At 36.7% G+C, this 23,465-nt stretch overlaps 1 protein-coding gene across 1 annotated transcript in view; it reads left to right on the forward strand.

The window, feature by feature from the left end:
* Positions 1-23,465, forward strand: part of KCNK10 (potassium two pore domain channel subfamily K member 10) — a 175,780-nt gene that overhangs the window by 60,376 nt on the left and 91,939 nt on the right. The gene's annotated exons all lie outside the window — the stretch shown is intronic.

Here is a 23,465-nt window from a genome sequence, read left to right on the forward strand (position 1 = left end):
AAGATGTAGTATTGTCATAACAGGAAGAACCAGAGTCACCCAGAAAGACAGTCAATGGTCAAAGGATAGAGACTTTTCTTCCTGATGGGAGATGTTTTGTTCAGGAAAGTACCCTCTCTTTTTAATTTATTTTTGTTCTTACTCAGTAAGAATCATGAGATCATGTATGGAAATCACTTTCTGACACTTACATGCTACATAAATTTAACTCTCCTGTCCTTAACTATTCATTTATTCTAGTTTTTGATATTTTCACTTTGCAAGAAAATTTTGTGGCCGTGCTTGCCTTTTATGATTGGTCTGTGCTTTTATGGCCATATCTCTAAACTCTCAGATCTCATCCAACTTTCTGAGGCATCATACCTGACTCCTAACCCATTTCACACACGAACTGTTGCTTAGTCATGATGCTCATATCTTGTTCTTGTGTTTTTGATTTTTTGAACCCAAGTGTAGAAGTTTACACTTAGCCCTACTAAGTTTTGCTGTATCAGGTTCAGATAATTATTATAGATTGTTATGATCTTTTGGGGTCCTAGTGTTGTCATCCAGGATGCTATCAGTTCCTTCAGACTTTGTTATCTACCATGTTGATAAATACAACACCTATTCTTTTCCTGAAGGTTTAATTTTGAATAGAAGAGGGTCAAGAACAGAGATGTAGTTGCATGTGCCTCCAGAACCCATCCTATAGAGCCATGGTTCTTAACCTGGTCCATGAACTTGTTTTATTTAATATTCCAGTAACTCTATTTCAATATAATTGTATTCCATTGTAATCCTGTGTATATCTTAAGTATTTAAAAACAGTAATCTGAGAAGGGGTTGTTAGGCTTCACCAGACGGCCAATGAAGTCCACGACTTAAAAAAACCCAATTAGTACTATTTTTCCCTTTGCATTTACAGCATAGGATGGTATTGTTTTCATGAGCTACTAGAAATTTTACTGTGATCTAATTTTTGCTTCCCATGTTGCCATCATTCCTATTTAGAGTATATTTGAGTAAATGATTTTTTTTTCTTAAAGGAGTCACATGGGATTCTGGGGTCTCCAGACCTTAAACATTCCACTTACTCTCTTTGTAATGGTTATGATTTTGTGTGTGTGTGTGTGTGTGTGTGTGTGTGTGTGTGTGTGTGTGTATGATAATTTCTGGCCTAACTGAAGGAGAATTGCAATCTCTGCATTTAAACCTATGAAATGGTTTTGATAGTTTTGTAAGATTATTGTAAGTGCCCCTGCTATAGGGGCACTCCTGCCGTCAGAACTTTATTTCTTATCTTTACACATTTATTTATTTATTTATCTATTTATCTATCTATCTATTTATTTATTTATTCATCCATTTATTTATTTATTTATTTATTTATTTGTTTATTTGTTTGTTTTTGGGTGAGGGCAATTGGGGTTAAGTGACTTGCCCAGAGTCACACAGTTAGTGAGTGTTATGGCTGGTGCTCCATCCACTGGGCCACCTAGTTGCCCCTATCCTGACACTTTTAAGCTGATGTGATGAGGTTGTTGGTAAACTTCTCCAGAAGCAAATCCTTCTGCTCCAGCTGCTTCCAATCTCAGAGCAGGGAGCAGAGGTAAAACTCCAGGGATGTCAAATAGAAAGTCTTCACAGAGTGCAGTTTTCCCTGAGGTTGGCCCTACACTGAGGTGTTTGTTTGAAAACTAAAACAGCATTTTAATAACAAGGCCTACAGAGATAGGAAAAAATGCATTTAGGGAAATGCTTTACTGAACAAATAAATCATTTTACCAGGAAGCTCAGCTGTGATGTTTGGCACAAAATAGAAATGAATTGCTTGTCCTCTTTGGAAAAACCCATAGCTGGATGGATCATTGTGCTACTGAAATTGGATAATAGCATCATAGATTTGGACCTGGAAAGGACATTAGAGATTGCCTTATCCAACCCTTCTCCTCCATTTTACAGATGAGGGAACTGAAGCCCATAGAAGTTAAGAGGTTTTTGAATTAATAAAAATAATGATGATGATGATAGTTGGCATTTTATATTGTCCTTTAACCCAAGATCACACAGCTAGCAGAACTGGAATTAGGACCCAGGTCCTTTCATTCAAGGACAACTAGGGTGCACAGTGGTTAGAATTCCAGGCCTAATGTCAGGAAGACCTAAGTTCAAATCTGGTCTCAGACACTTACTAGTTGTGTGACTCCAGGCAAGTCACTTTATCTCTGTTTGACTCAGTTTTCTCAACTGTAAAAGAACATGAAGGTAATAATAGCATCTACTTCCTAGGGCTGTTGTGGGGATCAAATGAGAAAATATTTGTTAAGTGCCTAGCACAGTGCTTGGCATACAATAGACTCAATAGATGTTTGTTCTCTTTCTTTCCCCAATCCAGTGTTCTTCTTTAATTTTTGTAGGGAAATTCTGAGGAATTTCCTGAATGAAAAGAGTTGTGAAGGTCCTTAAAGAGACTAAAGCATAATCGCTACATAGAAAGGCCAAAGGGAATAATATACTGAAGGGAAAGCTTGCAGAAGGAGGGACAGCCCAACATAAGCCTTCAAGTACATGAAGATCACCCTGTAGACATTGGCATTTGTTAAATAAACAGCAAACCATAAGTTCATCTCAGAATAACAGGAAATGGACCTCAGCTGTAGTTTAAGGAGGTCAGATTAGAGACAAGGATACATTTTCCAAAAATGATTCCTTTTACTAGAAGTAGTCATGGTTTTGGAATCTCCTCTGGAGATAGGCTAGGAGGATCTGAGTGTGGGCTTATTTGGAGGCAGAGGGATAGATTAGATTTGTTGTTCAGTTGTTTCAGTCATATCTGACTCTTTGTGACCCCATTTGGGGTTTTGTTGGCAAAGGTACTGAAGTGGTTTGTAATTTCCTTCTTCACCTCATTTACAGGCAAGGAAACTGAGGGAAACAGAGTTAAGTGATTTGCCCAGGGTCACACAACTAGTAAGTGGCTGAGACCAGAATTGTACTCATGAAGATGAATCTTCCTGATTCCAGTTCTGACATTTCTATCCACTTTACCACCTAGCTACCTCGTAGATTGTTTACAGGTATCAAATACATAGCCAGCAACACTCCCCAGTAGAACCTGAACCAGAATAAAATTTAATTGGGAAACATTTAACAAAACAAATAAAAATAGAATAGAACATAGGTAATATTAACATGTGATTCAGCCTGCAGGGATTTTTACACTTGGCTTAGTGGTCCTCATGTCTGTTTGAATTTAATACCACTGGACTAGATGACAGCTAACAATCCCTACTGGCCCCAGGGTCATGTATATTAAAACCCCACATACAGGAATATGAGAAAGATCTGTCATTTATTCGAAGAAAATTCTTGGTATGGGAGCCTTGTCTACCAACACAGAATATTTCATCTGTAATTTAGTAGCTAAGTCTTAGAGAGTTTGTCTGAATCTCTTAGAAGTTAAATGACTTGCCCAGGGCCTTAACTCCAAATATGTATTTACATATGTGTATACAGGTGTGTACATATATCTGTACACAATCACATACAAGAACTATAACCCATCTCATAAGAAAAAAACACATTTTAAAATACTTTTTTGTGGAGCTTGAAATATCTTTGGGGATCTTTATTTGATTGACTTGCCCAGGGTCACACATATATTATGAATCAGAGGCAGGATTGAATTCAGGTCTTCCTGACTCTTTAGGCCCATCACTTGAAAATTCCACGTACTATCTGCATGATATTGCACAATATTTGCAAATCTTGTAATTTGTTCGGCTATCACTGACTATGGGAGGTTTCTTACATCCCTCATGACATAGTGCCTTTCTTGGGTCTTATATTAGTTCTTAAAATTAATTACATGCAATTGTATCTTTAACTTTAAAATATATAGAAATATGTCTCCCCTTTGAATTAAACATGAATTTATAACTACATTCCACAGTTATTTTTGAAAGAGAGAACTTTTTCTTTTAAAATCTAAGACCAATGTTCTAAATTTCTCTTTTATGAAAAACTAATTCATTGGGTGAACTTGTATGTTTTTTCCCACTAATATAAAGAGTCTTACCACTCTTCTGGTAGAGTTAGTTCTACAATAAATCAATAATCCTTTATTAAGCATTTACTATGTGTAACCATTTTGGCACTCAGTTTCCTCATTTGTAAAATGAGAGCATTGGAATAGATAATCTCTTAGGTGTCTCCCAACTGTTATAAGTCTGTGAGCTCCCAAAGCAGGTCTACCTCTTCCTTAAATATTTCCAGATTTTTGGGAGGGAAAAAAGAAGAAGTAAGTCTTTTTACCTCCTAACGGGCAGAAGGGACATTTCTTAATTCATTTTCCCTAGAGCCACAAAGTAATTCCTTAGGTTTTTAGGGATTCTTTAGGGTCCCTTATCACTTTGATCCTAATTCTGAGAATTGTTTTCATTAATTGAGGTGCTATTAAAATGTATATTCAGTTGGTTTGAAAGCTTATACCATAAAGTTGATCAAGGAGTTAGCATTATTATTGTTTTCAATTCAAGAATAACTTCCTAGGAATTTAAATAGCTTTATTTTCATAGGCTGGTATCAAGAATATGGCTATATATACACATATATCTTCACAAATGTATACATTTATCTAAAGGTCCACATACTATCTGTATAGTATTGTGCAAGATTTGCAAATTTTATAATTTGTTTGGCTACCACTGACTATAGGGAGTTTCTTATAGGTCTTAGGACATGGCAACTTTCCTGAGGACCACATGTTCTTAAAGCAATTGCATTACTTAACATTATTTTATATATTACATAAACATATACATTATATTTATATTATAATTAACATTAATTATTTGCAATTGCAGCCTTAACTCTAAATATGTATGTACGCAAGTGTATATTTATATGTAGATATATGTGTATGCAATCACATACAAGAGCTATAACCCATCTCATAAGAAAAACTACATTTTAAAATACTTTTTTGTGGAGTTTGAAATGTCTTTGAGGCTTTTTATTTGGATGACTTTCCAACATCAAGTTTCCTAAGCTGGCAAAATAGTCTTACTGCAATGCACCAAGTTCTGAAGTGACTGGCAGATAATAAATTGAGAACAATGGCATTAATATGGGTCTTAGCTCTGCTGAGTGTACTCTTTTCAAAGTTAAGCTTCAGGGTAGGTTTCTTTTCATTAGGGCAAAATTAAGCCAATCCACATTTTTCATATATGCAAAATCCCCCAAATTTCCCCAACTCTTTCTTATTTCTGTTACCTTTGCAATCATCCTCATTCAGGCCTTCATCATTTCTTCCCAAGGCTATTTCAATAACCTAGTCATAGAATCACAGGAAGAAGAGTTTGGGAAGGACCTTGTCAACTATCTAGTCCAATCCATACTTAAAAAGGAATCCTCACTATGATATCCCCACAAGGATATCCATCCTGTGATTGAAGCTCTCCAATGAAGGGGAACTCATTGCTGCTTGAGGCAGCCCATTCCATTTTTGGACAGCTGTAACTATCAGAAACTTTTCCTGACATGAAGCCTAAATAGGACTCTTTCCAACTTTCATCTATTTGCTCCTGGTTCTGCCCTCAGGAGCCAAACAGAACAAACCTAATCTTGATTCCACACAAACAACTCTTTAAATTCTTGAAAACAACTATCATGTCCCATTTCTTCCTGCTCTACATCCTCCCCCCTCCCTACTACATCTTCTCAAAGCTAAACATCTCTAGTTTTTTCTAATGATCTTCACTTGACATGGACTCAAGGCCTTCACCATCTTGGTTATCCTCCTCTGGAAACTCTCTAATTTATCAGTATTGTTAAACCATGGTAACCAGAACAGAACATAATACACCAGATGTTGTGTGACCAGGGCAGAGTTTGGAGGGAGCATGACCTCCTTATTCCTGGAAACTATGCTTCTTTCGAGTACCACATCACACTATTTAATCATATTCACCTTACAATCCACTAAAACCCCTTAGATTCCCCCCCCAAAACAAACTGCTATCTAGCCAGGTGTTATCCATTCCATAATTATGAAGCTGATTTTTTCTGAACCTGAATGGTTTTTCTTGCCTCCAAACCATCCTTCACTCAGTTGTCTAAGTAACCTTTCCAATCTAAGATGATAGGATCAATCAGATCATAGGATCATTTGTTGTTGTTTTGGAAGGGTCTTCATAGGCCATGTAGAGTAGCTGCCATATTTTACAGAGGAGGAAACTGAGGCCTGTTTAGGTGTAGCGACTTTTGCCCAAGGACACCTACGTAGTAAGTGTCATAGACAGGATATGAACATAGGTCCTCTAACTTTAGAGTCAGTGCTTTTTCTGCTGTATCACACTAATATATGTTTTCTTTAGTAAAAAAAAAAAGTCTTTGGTAGCTACCCATTGTCTATAGAATAAACTATGAACTTCTGATCTTGGCATTCAAATTCTGCCAGTGTGGTTCCAACATACCTTTCCTTTCCATTCTATCCCATTCCACAAATTAAATTTTATTTAGCAATGGCTATGTACTAGGTATTGGGAATGCAGAGACAAAAGAAACAACCTTTGTCTTCAAGGGATACTGTGGGAATATAACATGTAAAGACATAAGCAAACACAATATACTTTTATAGGAGTTAACTCTAACAATTGGAGTGATTAGGAAAAGCTTCATGAAAGAGGTGTTACCCGAGCTGAACCTTGAAAAAAACTTGGAAATTAAGAGATGGAAGTGAAGGATAAAATTCATTCTGGGTTTGAAGGATAGCATATGCCAAGGCACAAAGGTGGGAATTGGAATGTTGACTTTGAGAAGTAGCTAAAAGTCTGATTCGGCTACTGCATATAGTGTTTAAAAAGGTAGCAATATGAAATATAAAAAGGGAGAAGTTAAAAAGATTGGATGGAGCCAGATTGTAGGGGTCTTTCAATGCCAGGCTAAGGAGTTGGCTTTTTATCTTAAAAATCCCTGACATTTTTTGAGCAGGCACTGGTATGCCTTAGGAAGATTATTTTGGAAACTATGGGAAGGGTGGATTGGAAAGGAGAGAGAATGAAAGCAGTAAGAACAATTATAGGCCTATTACAAAAACAGCTATGGCAAGAGGTGATGAGGGACTGCAGTAGGAAAGTGGTTTTGTAAGTGGAGAGAAAGGGATAGAGGCAAGGATGCTGTGAAGGTAGAATTGACAAGACTTGGCAATTGATTGGATGGGGGAGGTGGTGGAGAGGAGAGGGCAGAGTCAAGTATGGCTTTGAGGCTATAAACCTGGGTTGTTATGTCCTTAACAAAAATAGGGAAATTGGGAGGAAGGGTAGATTTAGGGAAAAAGACACTGAACTCTGTCTTAGACACATGGAATTTGAGATCCTTCTAAGATACCTAGATGGAGCTGTCCAGCAGTCAATTGGTAATGTAGGACTGGAGGCTGCATGTACAGAGAGATGATCACTGAACCCACTAAAGCAGATTACAGCAAAGGAGGTCATCAAGGGAGAGGATGAAGAGATAGAAAAGAGAAGAGAGCACAGGAAAGTCTTGAATGACACTCACAATTAGGGCATCCCTATTACCACCTTTAGTCTAGTGTTTTACTTCAAAGGAGACAGAAGTAATGGTTACACAAGTAGAAAAACTAGGAAAGAGCAGCGTTAAGTCCTTGAAATCAAAGAGTATCTTGGAAGAGGGTTTTTTTGTTGTTTTTGTTGTTGTTCACACTATCTAAAGCTACAGAGAGGTCAAGAGAATGAAATTGAGAAAAAGTCTTCATATTTAGCAGTTGAAAAACTATTGATAATCTTTGAAAGAACAGTTTCAGTAGAGTGGTGGTATTAGAAATCAGATTGTAAGTAAGGTGGAGAAGGAAGTGGGGAAGTGGAGGCTGTGAGCAAACAACTTTTTCAAGGAGTTAGGCTATGAAAAAGAGTAGAAATATAGGACAATTGCTTTAAGGGTGAAATAAAAGTATTTTAAAGATAAGGAGACTTAAACATGTTTATAGGCATAGGAGGACTAGATGATCTTAAAGAGCCCTTTCAACTATATATCCTGTGATTTTTCTGTCCTTGTCTTGTCTTATTCCAGCTATGAGCAAAGCTTTGTTCATGCCATTTCAGTGTCTGGAACAAACTCCCCTTCATTCTTGCTCTCTGAAACTCCTCTCTTCAATCCCATATTCAGGTGCTGCCTCCCTGTGAAGCCTGCTTAGACACATTCTTGCTTCCATTAGCTGAAAGTTATCTCAGCATCCTCAAATTTCTAAAGTATTTTGGCTGGACCTTTCTTTTGCCCTTATCACTTTCTCTTTGCTTCATAATTATTTGTGTACATATATTTTTATCCTACCCTCCATTAGATTGTAAGCTCCTTGTGAGTAGTATCTATTTCTTATTTTTCTTTAGATTTCCTTACATGAATCCTTTGTAAACAGCAAATGCTTAATAAATGCTTTTAAATTAATTGATTTGAATTAAATTGAATTATTATGGGATAGTGTCTCCAGGTAAATCTTCAGGCAATGAAGATGTCTAGATGGCATCAGGAGGCAATGAGAGACAACACTGGTCCTGAGAAACAGAACACAGGTAGTGCTTATATATTATTCCTGTCAGGGTGTCACTATCTTTGGCATAGATTTACCTAAGCGGATAGGGAATGGCTCAGAAGATATTATCAATAGCACAGTGTCATCAGTAACTAACACTGATGATGTTTACTATGTGTTATGACCTTCAGCAGCCAGAAACACACTCACTGCACAAGATTACTCTCAGGAACATGCATGACACAGGGGAGTACAAACATAGGCACACAAGGAAAGCCACTCATGTAACCAGACTCCCTAGAGCTGTGCTACTCTGCCACACAGAGGTGTCACTTGATTCTTACTCTCTTTCTCTCATGAAAATATAGTCCTCTCTCCAGTATGAAGATCAATGTAGAAATTTGTTGTTGTTCAGTCATTTCAGTTGTCTGACTCTTTGTGACCCCATTTGGAATTTTCTTGGCAAAGATACTGGTGTGGTTTGCCATTTCCTTATGCAGCTCATTTTACAGATGAGGAAGTTGAGCCAAACAAGGTTAAGTGACTTGCCCAGGGTCACACAGTTAGTGAGTGTCTGAGACCAGGTTAGAACTTAGGTTTTCCTGACTCCAGGTCTGGTGCCCTACCCACTGCACTACCTAACTTCCTCAATGTAGAAATAGTAGCCCATAGAACCCTTGGCTAGCTCTGATTTTATAAGCTGGCTACAAACAACTTTAGAAACAGAGAGAGGTTGATAATCTCTCCAAGGTTATAGGCAACTAAAGTTGCTTAGCTGATTGTGGCAACATTACCATATGACTAAAAACTTTAAAATATATACCTTTGTATTGTTGTTTTTTTAATTAGTCTTTTATCTTTGATTCCTCCAGGTCAGAGACCATTTCTTTTATTCCTCATAGTGCCTAGTAAAGGACTGAACACACAGTAGATTCTTAATGCTTAGTGATGTGATTGACATAACTGGAATTCTCTTCCACAATTAGCATTAGGAGGGGAAGACTCATGAAATATCAGACTCCTCCTTAACTTTAGCAGAGATGAGATGATCACCTGTCAAGAATTCCATTGCAAAGATTCCTATGCTTGGTTGGAGATTGAATTAGATAACCGTTGAAGTCTCTCCCAATTTATAGACTCTATGATTCTTTGAGGGATGAAGAACTTGAACTTGAACTTTTGCCACGTGTTTCTTATGTCATGGTCCCACTACTGTTATAAGGTAGCCTTCATTGTACTATGAGCTTTGAATGAGTCATGCTAAATATTGTTTCTGATCCATAGTGGGGTTTTAAACCTTTTTCTGTTCCAGACCAACTTTACCCAGTGGAGCTCTTGGACTCTAGTGAAAATGGTCTGGTATTTCTTATTACCTTCCCCACTCCCATTAATCAGAAAGAATGTTTATTTTTTACTAAAATTTAAACTAATAGTGATAAGGATCATAATGCTACCTTACATTTGTATGTTACTATACAGTTTAAAAAGTATTGTCAGATACTACCTCATTTGATGATCACAACCACCGTGTGAGATAGGTAGATCAGCTATTATCCTTATTGTGCAGGTGAAGAAACTTGGGCTTGGAGCTTCTTTCTGATTTCTTTAAAAAATTCTTGATATTTTCTATTTTATATTACCTACATTTCTCAATATATCCCTTCATCTTTCCTTTGAAGAGAGCCATCTCCTATAAGAAAGAATAAAAAGAAAGTGGAGGAGCTTTTTTTTTAACTGCAGTAAAGTTTTGTAAGTATGAATTACCAATGGGTTTGGGGGCCCTTAGATGTGGTCATATCCCTTTCCCACTGGGCATCTCCAAGAACTAAAGAGAAGAGTATGCAATGGTGGCAACCAACTTAGAAATAGACCAGATTAGGTTCAGAGATCTACCAGTAAATATTCTGGTATACTTGAGAATGGTATTATATGGCTGTCATATGAAAGAAGTACTAGCTTCATTCTGCAGAGGGAGGAACTAAAAATAATGAATTAGGTGGAAATTATGAAGAAATGAACTTCAGATTCATTATGAATGAATAAATGAAAAAAACTTATTCGGTCAACAAGCATTTATTAAACACTTGCTATATGCCAGGCATTATGCTGAGTACTGAGTATATGAAGAAAAGCAAAAGAAAGTCCCCGCCCTCAAGGAACTCACAATCTATTGGGTAAATGATATGAAGATAAATATGTAAAAACAACATATATATTTATGTAAAATTGATGATAATAAGGAGAAGGCACTAGCATTAAGGAATATAAAGAAAGCTTTCTTGAGCTTACTAAGTATTGTGCTGGTGCTGAAGATAAAAACAGACAAGAGTCCCTGCTCTCAAAGTGCTCATATTTTAATGAGAGAAGCAAAATACAGGGAAGGTTTCAGCTGTAAGTCAGATAGAAGGGTCTCACGATCCTAAAGGAATAGCAGCATAACTGATGGTAAAATCTTAATCTCTTTAATTATCATTTTCCTTAATATTATTTTCACTGATAAAATCATATGAGTTTCTGATGTTGAACCATTTGACAGTGCCAAAGAAATTGGTGATAAGACTTTTAATGATACACACACACACACACACACACACACAATATTGTGTATATTTTAACATGCTACATAATGTGTTATAATACATAATATAAGAAATACCTGACAATTAGAGATGTCCAGCAATGGAATGAGCTACTCCATGAGGTACTGGACTCCTCACCACTGAATGTAAGTAAACAGAGGTTAGATGATCACTTGTTAGGGATGTTGTACAGGAAATTCCTCTCTCAGGTTAGAGTTAGACCAGATGACCTCAAAATTCCTTTCTAATTTTAAGATTCTATGATTGCCTGTCTTCCATGAGGGAGAATGTTGCATAACGTATGGAAAACTGGACTTGAAGTCAAAGAGAGCTGAATTCACATCCCACTTCTGGCACTTTACATATGGGTGATTTTAGACAAATAAGTCACTTAACTTCTCTATTCTCGATTCCCTCATCTGAAGATGTAGATAATGATATACATAAGATGGGGATAATAGTCCCTGCAATACTTACTTACCTTACAGGATTGTTCAAAAGGCATAATGTATGAAAACATTTTGTAATTTTCAAATTACTATGTAAATTACGGTTATTACTATTATTGCCCAAGGCCGCATAGCTGTTAAGTAACAGAATTAGGACTAGTCTTTAAGTCTCAGTTTGAATCCACAACTCTTTTTATTGTGTTATATTACCTTTCCAAAGATATTAGGATTCTTTAATATGAAAAAATGAGATGTGAGAGAAGCTATGGGTGAAATATGAAAAGTCACAAAGGGGATACAAAAGGTAAGCTCTGATTTTAAAAAATGCCTCTGACTTTAGGTCAAATAAAAGGAGTAATTAGTAGATTTAGTTCCTAACCTTGCAGAATTTTAGAATAGGAAGATGCCTTAGAGATCAAGTCTGTCAATATGATGCCCACTGCTGGGAACTTAATGATGGGGGAATTTGTTAAGTTGTAGAGAAGCTGATATAAGATTCTGAGATGTACTTTGCGTCCTAGCTTAGGAGCAATACTGTGGACCAGTGTGAAAATTGTACACCGGTTCTAGATGCAGTGCCATCTCCTCTTCCATGACATTTCCAGTGCGTGGTCCTAGCTGTTTTCTATCTCCTGTGACTATTTCCTTTTTTAAAGTTTTCTTTTCTTTTTAAGATTTTTAACATTCATTTTTAAAAATTCTGAGTTCCAAATTCTCTCCTTCCCACCCCTCTTGTACTCATTGAAAAGGCAACCAATGTGGTATAAATTATACCTGTGAAGTCATGCAGAACACATTTCCATATTAGCTCTATTGGAAACAAAATTAAAAAAAAAAACCAAAAAAGCAAGAAAAATAAAGAAAGTGAAAAAGTATGATTCAATCTGTACTCAGAGTTCATCAGTTCTCGGGAGTTGGAAAGTATTTTTTATCATGGGTGCTTTGGAAATATCTTGAATTGTTGTCTTTTTAAAAAGTTAATCAATTAATTTATTATTAGTTTTGAACATTCACTTCTATAAGATTTTGAGCTCTAAATTTTCTCCCCCTTCTTCTCCTCTTCCCTCCACAAGATGGTGTGCAATCTGATATAGGCTCTACATATACATTCATATTAAACATATTTTCACATTAATCATGTAAAGAAGGATTAGAACCAATGGGAGGAACCATGAGAAAGAAGAAACAAAATAAAACAAAAAAGAAAGAGAGCAAATAGTATACTGCAATGTGCATTCAGACTCCATAGTTCTTTTTCTGGATATGGACAGCATTTTCAATCATGAGTGTTTGGAATTATCTTAGATCCTTGCATTGCTGAGAAGATCTAAGTCTATCAAAGTTAGTCATCACACAATGTGGCTGTTACTGTGTACAATATTCTCCTGGTTCTGCTCACTTCACTCAGCATCAGTCCATACACATCTTTCCAGGTTTTTCTGAAGTCCGCTTGCTCATTATTTCTTATAGCACAATAGTATTCCATTACATTCACATACTACAGCTTGTTCAGCCATTCCCCAATTGATAGGCATCCCCTCAATTTCCAATTCTTTGCCACCACAAAAAGAGCTGCTATAAATATTTTTGTGCAAGTGGGTCCTTTTCCTATTTTTATGATCTCTTTGGGATACAGACCTAGAAGTGCTAGTGCTGGGTCAAACGATATGCACAGTTTTATAGCCCTTTGGGTATAGTTCCAAATTGCTCTCCAGAATGGTTGGATTAGTTTACAGCTTGGATTGTTGTCTTGATCAGAGTAGCTAAGTCCTTCACAGTTGATCATCATTACAGTATTGCTGTTACTGTATACAATGTTTTCCTTGTTCTTCTCACTTCATTTTGCATCAGTTCATATAAGTCTTCCTAGGTTTTTCTAAAACTATCCCCCTCATCATTTCTTATAACAATACAGTATCCCATCACAATCATATACCACAACTTGTTTAGCCATTCCCCAATTAAATTTTCAATTCTTTGCCACTCTTCCCAAAAAAGGCTGCTATAACTATTTGTGTACAAATAGGTCCTCTTCCTCTTTTTTTTTCTTATCTCTTTGGAATACAGATCTGGTAGTGATATTGTTGGTTCAAAGGTCACAATTTTTAGCTTTTTGGTTATAATTCCCAAATTGTTCTCCACAATGATTGAATCAGTTCACATCAACAATGAATTTTTCTACATCCCCTCCTGCATTTGTCATTTTTCTTTTTGTTTCTTTCATGTTAGCCAATCTGGTAGATGTTAGGTAGTACCTCAGAGTTGTTTTAAATTTACATTTCTCTAATAAACAGTGATTTAGAACATTTTTTATGTGACTATTGATAGCTTTGATTTCTTCTAAAAACTACCTGCTCATATCCTTCGACCATTTATCAATTAGGGAATTTCATTTTTATAAATTTTTATTTTTATTTTTATAAATTTGACTCAATTCCTTAAATAGTTGAGAAATTCAGCCTTTATCAGAGAAACTTGTAAAATATTTTCCCCAGTTTCCTGCTTTCCTTCTAATTTTGGCTGCATTGGTTTTATTTGTGCAAACCTTTTTTATTTTCACATAATCAAAATTATCCATTTTGCTTTCCATGGTCCTTTCTATCTCTTGTTTGGTCATAAACTCTTCCCTCATCCATAGATCTCACAGATAAATTTTTCCATGATCCACTAATTTACTTATATCACCCTTTATGTCTAACATTTACCCATCTTGACCTTGTTTTGGTATATAGTGTAAGATGCTGATCTATACCTAGATTTTGCCAAACTGCTTTCCAGTTTTCCCAGCAATTTTTGTCAAATAGTGAGTTCTTGCCCCCAAAGCTGGAATCTTTGGATTTATCAAATGTTAGATTACTATTATCATTTACTTGTGTTATGTACCTAATCTATTCCACTAATCCACACTCTATTTCTTACCCAGTACCAGATTGTTTTCGTGATTACTACTTTGTAATATACTACCAGTAATATAGAAATCTGGTACTGTTAGGCTACCATCCTTCACATTTTTTTTCATTGATTCCTTTGGTATTCTTGACCTTTTATTCTTCCAGATGAATTTTGTAATTATTTTTCCTAGCTCTATGAAATAATTTTTGGTAGTTTGATTGGTATGGGACTGTACCTATTTTTTTTTTTTTTTGGTGAGGCAATCGGGGTTAAGTGACTTGTGTCTGAGGTCAGATTTGAACTCAGGTCCCTCTGACTCCAAGGCCAGAGTTTTATCCACTGCGCCATCTAGCTGCTGTACCTGTTTCTAACAAAATTCAATCCTCAACCCCACTTTTTAGAGATCGGAAAATTGACATAGATTGAGACAGTGAAGCAGCTAGGTGGTGGAATAGGGTACTGGACTCAGAGTCAGGAAGACCCAAGTTCAAATCCTGCCTCAGATACTTTCTAGCAGGGTGACCTTGTCATTAACCTGTCTGCCTCTATTTCCTCACTTATAAAATGGAGATAATAATGATGCTTACCTCCCAAGGTTTCTGTGAAGATACATGAGATAATACTTGTAAGGTGCTTTGCAAATCCTAAAACATTATGTGAATGTTTGTTGTTGTTATTATTACTATTAATATTATTATGTTACTTGGCCAGTGTCACACAGCTATCAAGTGGCAAAATTGGAACTATAACATAAAGGCTCCTTTCTACCTTTCCCACTGAGTGATTTGTTACCTTGGCATTTATTGTCAACTTCTTATTCTTCCTCAACTCACATATCCAACCAGTTGCCAAATTTTCCTGTTTCTACTGACACTATATCTCTCATATCTGTCTCCTCGTATTCCCATAGCTATCACCCTGGTTCAGGCCCTCAGCTCTTCTGGCCAGGACTGGTGCAATTATCTCCTAATTGATCTCCCTGTCTCAAGGCTGTCCCTTCCTCATCCGGGCCCACAGAGATGCCAAAATTATTTCTCTTTAGCACAGATCTGGTCATATCATCCCCCTGCTTAATAAACTACAGTGCTCCCTTTTGTTTCCAGGATAAAATATACACTCCTCATTTTAGCTTTTAATGCTCTTCCACAGTCTGGCTCCAGCCTACCTTTTCAGCCTCATTATGTGTTACTCCAACTCCCTTTGTCTGTAATCTAGCCAGTTCCTCATACATATGTTATCTTTCATCTTCATGTGCTTTCCCTCCTCACTCTACCTTGAAGAATCTCTTATTTCTTTTTAGACTTATTTCATCTTTTACTTGAACTGTTTCCTGATCTCTTCAATTGCTAGCATCCTCCATCCCTAAACTATCTTGCATTTAATTTGTATTTATTTTGTGTGTGCTTATATATACACATACTTTGTATTCATAACAAGCAGCTAGCACTGTGTCCTGCACAAAGTAGGTGCTTAATAAATGGTGGCTGATTAATTGTTCTTTTTTTTTCATTGCATGGCAAGGATTGAATTTATGGAATTCATTAAAGCCCTCTACTCTCTGGCTCCAGCCTATCAATCCAGCCTCATATCACTCTGTCCTCCTTCTCACCTCTATTTTCCAGTCAAACTGGACTGGTATGTGCTTTCTGATTTTGTTTTGCATTCTTCAACCTCTTCTGGTCAAGGGTCACCATCTCCATTTTATTTATGAGGAAACTGAGTTTCAGAGACAGTGTCTTGCCCAAGATTACACAGAAGTTGGATTTGTATTACAGGTTCTTAACCTTCGTGAATTTGTTATTAGAAGTATTTTGATAACTGTATTTCAATTGAATCACTTTTCTTTGTATCCTATGTATTTTATTTTATGTATTTAAAAACATTATTGTAAGAAGGGATCCATACACTTCATCAGATTACCAAAAAGATCCATAGCATACAAGAAAGATTAAGAATCTCTGGATTATATGATCTCCACAGATTTAACATCCTATAATTCTGTGATTATTTAGGAATTAACATGGCACTAGATCAGTGCTAATCAGACTATGAAAATCCTTACACTTTTAAAGAACAATGGGATCTAAACAATCCCAGCCTCCTTTTTGCTTCCCTCCTTTCTCCTTTTCTGTCCCCTTTCTCCCCTCCACAGACAGGATCTATGTCATATTAAATGGATTATCTTTTCTTCAGAAAGTTTCAATAACAAATAAGGCAGCAGCAGGTGATGTACAGTATGTCATGCTGTACACCACTGCCTGCGTTAGGGGTTTGTTTGTTTCAAGTGACTGAGCCTTCAGAGAATGCTGGAGTGCGTTTTGACTGCTTTCCCAAAATAAGGAGCATGGCTATATCACAAGTGATCAAGCAGAAAGTGATTTGTATTTTACAAGACCGAGCCTGTAGTGATATTTAAGTCTCCAGTGGCATCAGGAGCTTTGTTATCATGCTTCCTGTGCCTGTTGATTGAGTCACTGGAAAGTCAAAAAGACCTAAATCTCCTTAAGTCAGAAATTTAAAGGGTAATAATGAACATAGTCATGGTTCCGGAAAATGAAATTGCAAATGAGGAATCAAAGCAGGAAAAATAATTATGCCTGCGTTCATCTTTCTATGTAAATGCACAAGTCTTTGAGTCATTGAAGCTGGAAGGGACCTCAGATCATCTATTCCACTCTCTTTTACTGATTCAATTTAATTCGACAAGCATTTATTAAACACCTGCCTTGTCATAGACACTGAACCAGATTACAAAGACAATGATACAATTAGAGTCCTCAAGGAGTTTACATTTTACTGGAAGGAAGCAAATGAATATAAATAAAAGTTTAGGTATAGGCATCTAGGTGATGCAGTGGATAGAGCTTGGTTTTTGGAGTCAGGAAGATCTGAGTTCAAGTCTTGTTTGAGACACTTTTTAGTTGTGTGACCTTGGGCTAGTTGTTTAATTTCTCTCAGCTTCAGTTTCCTCCCCTGTAAAATGGGCCTAGAAAGCTGTGAGGATCAAATGACTTAACATATGTAAAGTGTTTTGCAAACTGTAAAGCACTATGCAAATGCTATTTTTTATAAATATACCAAAGTAAATAAATGCAAGATAATTTCAGAGGCAGAGAGAATTAGCAATTGGGAGGATTAAGAAAGGGTCATTTTAAGGACTGACATTTAATCAGAATCTTAAGGGAGCTAGGGATTCAAAGAGACAGTAATGAGGAAGGGGAGGATGCCAGGCATGTGGAACAACTGTGCAAAGGCACAGTGGAAGGAGACAGGGTACAGTGTATGAGGGAAAAGCAAGTAGGGTCAGTCTGGCTAGAATGTGGAGTGTGTTAATTGATAATATGAAATATGCCTGGAAAGATAGGTGGGAGCCAGATTGTTAAGGGCTTTCAATGCCAAAGAGAGGAGTTTGTATTTTATCCTAAAAGTAATAGGCAGTGGCCACTGAAGCTTCTTGGGCAAGAGGCTAACACCCCAAAAATCTTGTCATTGCCCCTTACCACTTCACACATATGTCCCCTGTCTTCTTGGTTTTCATATCTTGCTTTGGGCATTAGAAACCCAATCAACATGACTATTGCTTCTAGAAATGGCATGTCACTTGACTGCCCTTTGGATCAACTCACCAAACCTTTGACTCTTCAGACCAAAACTTCCTTCTCCGGCTATCACCCCTCTGTATGTGTGGGTTTTTTTTTTTTTTTTTGTTACCGATTACATGTTAACTCCTTGAAGGTGAAGACTACCTAGCTTTTGTATTGTACCCTCACTGTCTAGCACAGTGCCTGGCAAATAAATAGTAAGCACTTAATAAATGTTTTTTTTTCATTTATTTGTTTATTCTGAATCATAGAGATGGAATACTGTAAGGATAATGACTAGGTCAGGGGTATGACCATGCCTATGCTTTAGGAATATCCTTTTGCTAGCTATGTAGGGGACAGAATAGAGAGCATAGAGACTAGAGAAAGAGAAAGACCAATTAGCAGGTTATTACAAAAGGCCAGGTGAGCGATGCTAGGGGCCTGAAATAGGGAGCAGATGAGAGGGCAGAGTGGAGAGATGTTACAAAAATAGACTAAACAAGACTTATCACCTGATTGGGTAGGGGCGAGTAAAGAGCCATGGATGATTATGAGGTTGTGAATATGATTGGGAAGGACTTTTTCTATTGAAATAAAGAAGAAGATGGATTAAAGTTGTCCCAGTTAGCTATGGGTTAAGATTTTGAAGAAAGGAAAAGGGGGCCACAGCAAGAAAAAAAAAAGAATGGAATAATTGGAATTGGGCGTTGTAGTGAGAATAAAGAATGGATTTAGGATAGATGAGGCACAGGAAACATGGAAAGATAGGTGGTTGTGATCAAAAGAGAGGAATTTGAAAGCTCTGTCTTGCCTCTAGTCCCTCAGTTAATCCATTCAGGCTTTGGAATTTCTACCCTGAGGCTGAGCTATTTTGACTAGTGAGTGAGTAAATACAAACACACCTAGATCACAATAAATAGTAGGTGCTAGACCAGATCATGTTTCATATCTCATCCAGCTGTACACCCCTAACAGCTTATCATTGCCTTTGTCGCTACAGACATATATCTCCCATCCTCTTGGCTTTCATATCTTGCTTTGGACACCAGAAACTCAATCAAAATGACTTTTGGAAATGGCATGTATCTTGACTGCCCTACGAATCAGCTTACCATCCCTTTGACTCTTCAGATCAAAACTTCCTTCCCCAGCTATAATCCCTCTGTATGTGTTGTTTTTACCAATTACATTTTAACTCTTGAAGGTAAAGACTACCTCACTTGCCTTTGTATTTGTACTCTCACTGTCTAGTACAGTGTCTGGCAAATAATAAGCTTGTCATTGCTCCTCTTTGAGAGCAAAGGACAAACAACAATCTGTGACTAGTAGTAGCTGCCCCACTGGGGACCCAACTGGCCAGTTCCAGTAAGGCAATGCTCTTTCCTTCCTTCCTTCCTTCCTTCCTTCCTTTCTTCCTTCCTTCCTTCCTTCCTTCCTTCCTCCCTCCCTCCCTCCCTCTCTTCCTCCCTCCATCTTCTCCCTCTATCCACATGGGGAATCATACCCTTACATGTAAGTGTTCCGCCCAAAGAAATACAAATTTTGATCACTGAAACCTTGCTAGATATCTCAGGTTTTGGGGGTTATATATTTTTCTCTTCCCTACTTATTTATGCTATTGTTTTTTAAAAAACTGGAACAATTAATTCTTTTGTACCATAGTTTCATTTATGATTTCTTGAAACAGAGCTCTGCAAAACCATTGGGATTCAAATGGAGCTCCTTGACTCTGCCTTCAAACCCAAATCACTCAAACTCTCACTGACTGGTCAATAATGGGTCCCAGCCCAAGCATCACTTGGTCATTGTTTGGGTTTTGATGACTCAGAGTGAGTGTAAATATCAATTGTTTCTGTTCTGGCCAAAAACCCAAAGGATCTTTCCCTTCTAATTTGTTTTTTATTTTTATTTTTATTTTTGAGTAGACAAACTAGGCCATCTTTTGCCTCATTTCTTACCTAGCCTTAAATCACAAATGGGTATCGCCTCAGAAAAAAACAAGACCTGGGAAAGACCTTAGCTTAAAAAGTCCAAAGTCTCCCACTGCAAGTGGGGTTATCTCCAGCTGTCCTGACCTATGTCTCACCACTGGACTCAGATGACTTGGAGAAGAGAATAAGGCTGATGAGTTTGCACAGCTCTGCCCCATTTAAATCCAACTCACTTGCAAGTCAAGACATCACCTTCCTGGTGTCATTGGTCCTCTTTGAGAACGAAAGACAAACAACAACTGGCACATTGTCTGGCAAATAGTAAGCACTTAATAAATGTGTTTCCGTTTATTCATTCATTCATTTATTTGTTCATTCTGAATCATGGGGTTGTAATATTTATGGATAATGGCTAGGTCAGGGGTATGAGCATTCCTATGCATGGCTGAAGTAGACCTAAAAGATGTAGAACGTGGAACTGAGGAGGTTGATGAACTGAGGAGACATCTCTATATATTGAGATGTTCCCTAGTATAAGGGAAAGGGTTGGGGCAAAGAAGACAACCCTGCGTCAGGTACTGGTTTTATGAGAAAGAAGAAGGATAACTTGAGGGCCAATAAGTAGTTAGTTGCCACCAGGATCTGGATAGGGTAGGCTTTTTGGAAGGATGGCTTTTTAGTTGTTGAGTGATAGCTATGGCTGGGGTTTGGAAATATCAGTGAGAAGCAAGGAGTATGATTACTTTTCTTTATGGCCAAGTGTTTTAGGATGTTTGGGAGATTGTATATCTAGTGCCAGACAGTGTGGCTAGGGATTCATTGTCTTCTGGAGGAACCAAGTTTCTGTGAGTGCCAGAAAATGAAAAGAGTTGAAAAAAAAGTCTGAGAAAGAAATCTAAGTTGGTTAACAATAGAACAGAGGTTACAGAAGGTGGCACTTGAATGGAACCTTGAAGGGAGCTTTGTATTCCAAGGGGCAAATGTCAAAAAGGATAGCATGAGGAATTATATGGTTTGTTAGTGGAATCATTAGAATGGTTTTGATTGCCACAACATTTCCAGAAGTAATGGAAATATTGATTTGATTATTGCTCCCCAGGCAAAAGGTGGAAAAGGGGAGGTGACAAAACAGAGAGATGGCAAGATATCTGAAGTGGATGATTAGAAAGGATATGGTCAAAAACAGAAAGAAAGGTCTTATATACACTTAAGTATTCATAATAGCATTTTTTCATGCCAGCAAAGAACTGGAAACAAAGCAGGTCCCACTGACTGGAGAATGACTACCAGAATGACTACTACAGTCTTAAGGCCACATATGGCCCTCTGGGTCTTTGGGTGTGGCCTTTTGACTAAGTCCAAATTTCACAGAACAAATCCTTTTATTAAGGCTGGGCTAGACAAAATGTGGTCTATGAAAGTAATGGACTATTACTATTTTGTAAGAAATGACAAATATGAAGAATTCAGAAAAACATCTGATGACTCATATGAACTAATGCAGAGTGAAATAAGTATAACTAGGAAAATCGTGTGTGTAATATAAACAGAAATAATAATGAAGCTGAATGCTATATAATTGTATTGACAAAGACTAGCTCCATAAGACTTGAAAAATTCACCTCCCTTCTTTCATCTCAAAGATGAAGTGGAACATTATGGACATGTAATATTTCATATGTTGTCAGAAATTATCAATATGTTGGTTAATTCAGCTGAACTGTGATTTTTTGCTTTCTTTTAAAATCTTATTACAAGGGAAGGCTCACTGGGTACAGGAAGTAGAAGGGCTATATTTAGAAATAGATTAGATTTTTTAAAGTATCAATAAAAATGAAATAAAAACATTTAAAACCATGTCTTCACTTTTTTAATGACAAAGATAAGATTAAAAAAGACAATTATAACCAATTTCCCTATTAATGCAGGTGCAGAGCTACTGAGAATATTACCTAATAGAATATAGCAATGCATCTTTTTAAAAAAAATCCTTTAAGAACAGCTAAGGTCTATATAATATATACGCAGAAAGTTTAAGATAAAAAAGACTGTCAACATAATTCAATATATGCACAAGAAAAAATTTAATCATATGGTAATAGCAATAAATTCAGGAAAGGTCTTTGATAATCTCTAATATTAATTTATGAAGAAATTGATAAAAAGAAAAGAAATAGAGGGTCTTCCCTCAACACAATAATAAGGACTTACATGAAGCCAAAAAGCCAATACCATATTCAATCAAGTAATATTAAAGAAAGATTCAGATTAAAAACAGTAATGCAACAAGGTAGCCTAATTTCACCACTTCTATTTTATATAGAGTCAGAAACACTATCACATGAAATCAGAAATGCTTACAATCATATTAATGAAGTAAAAATAAACTAAGGAGTTTAACATAGAAAGTGAAGGAATGAACATATCATTATTTGCAAATGATGTGATGATTTAATCTAGAAAATGCTGCTCTCAACAATAAAATTATTTGAATTAATAAATGAGTTCATTAAAGTTAAAGGACACAAAAACAGCCACAAGAATAATTTGCATCCTTATGTCTATGATTTTATTCATATTAATGATCCCTCTACCAACATAAATTGCAAGTCTGCTATCACTTAGCAGACAACCTTCATGATTTCATGTGGCCAAAATATTTATCACTTTTTGGTGATGCATCTACGCAAAGTTTGCTAGGCTGGTCACTGGAATCAAACACAATGTCTACTGATGGACCTGTACTCAGAGGTTTTACAGCTTGGCAAGTCCTGCCAAACCTTGAACTCTGTCAGGGTGCCCTTCAAAAATCCAGGGTCACTTCCATATCACCATAAAGCATTGGAATAGGACTCAATTGGAGGAATCCTTATATAGTACCAATAAAGATCAAGAGCACATAACAATAAACAAATTGATAAGTAGATAAACAAATAAAAACTCCTATAGCACAATGATAAAACATTAAATATTTGGAAATTAATTTACCTAGACATACACATGATATTTATAGATAACTGATAATGATGAAACTATATTGAAGGGACATTCAGTGTTCACAGATGGATCAGATCAATGTAGTAAAATCAACATTCTCCTCCAATTAATTTATAGAATTAATGTAATACCAACAAAAATGATAATGGGTGATTTTTACATGGAATTTAACAAAAAATAATAGCATAATTTATGTGTAAGAACATCTATTTATAATCAGATTTGTGATTTTGTCAGTGTAGAGAACTCCTACTAAGGAACGGCCTCTACCAATGTACATTAGTAGCTGCTCTGCAACATAAAAGCCTTTGACCTAAAGAGTTGCCTGGGGCACTGAGAGTTTGAATGACTTACTCAGATCACAAACTAGTCCTTCCTTTCTTCCTTCCTTCTTTCCTTCTTTCTTTCCTTCCTTCCTTCCTTCCTTCCTTCCTTCCTTCCTTCCTTCCTTCCTTCCTTCCTTCCTTCCTTCCTTCCTTCCTTCCTTCCTTCCTTCCTTC

The sequence above is a fragment of the Vombatus ursinus genome, unplaced genomic scaffold (genome assembly GCF_900497805.2).
Source record: "Vombatus ursinus unplaced genomic scaffold, bare-nosed wombat genome assembly UNPS02014945.1, whole genome shotgun sequence".
In the NCBI taxonomy this organism is placed as follows: Eukaryota; Metazoa; Chordata; class Mammalia; order Diprotodontia; family Vombatidae; genus Vombatus; species Vombatus ursinus.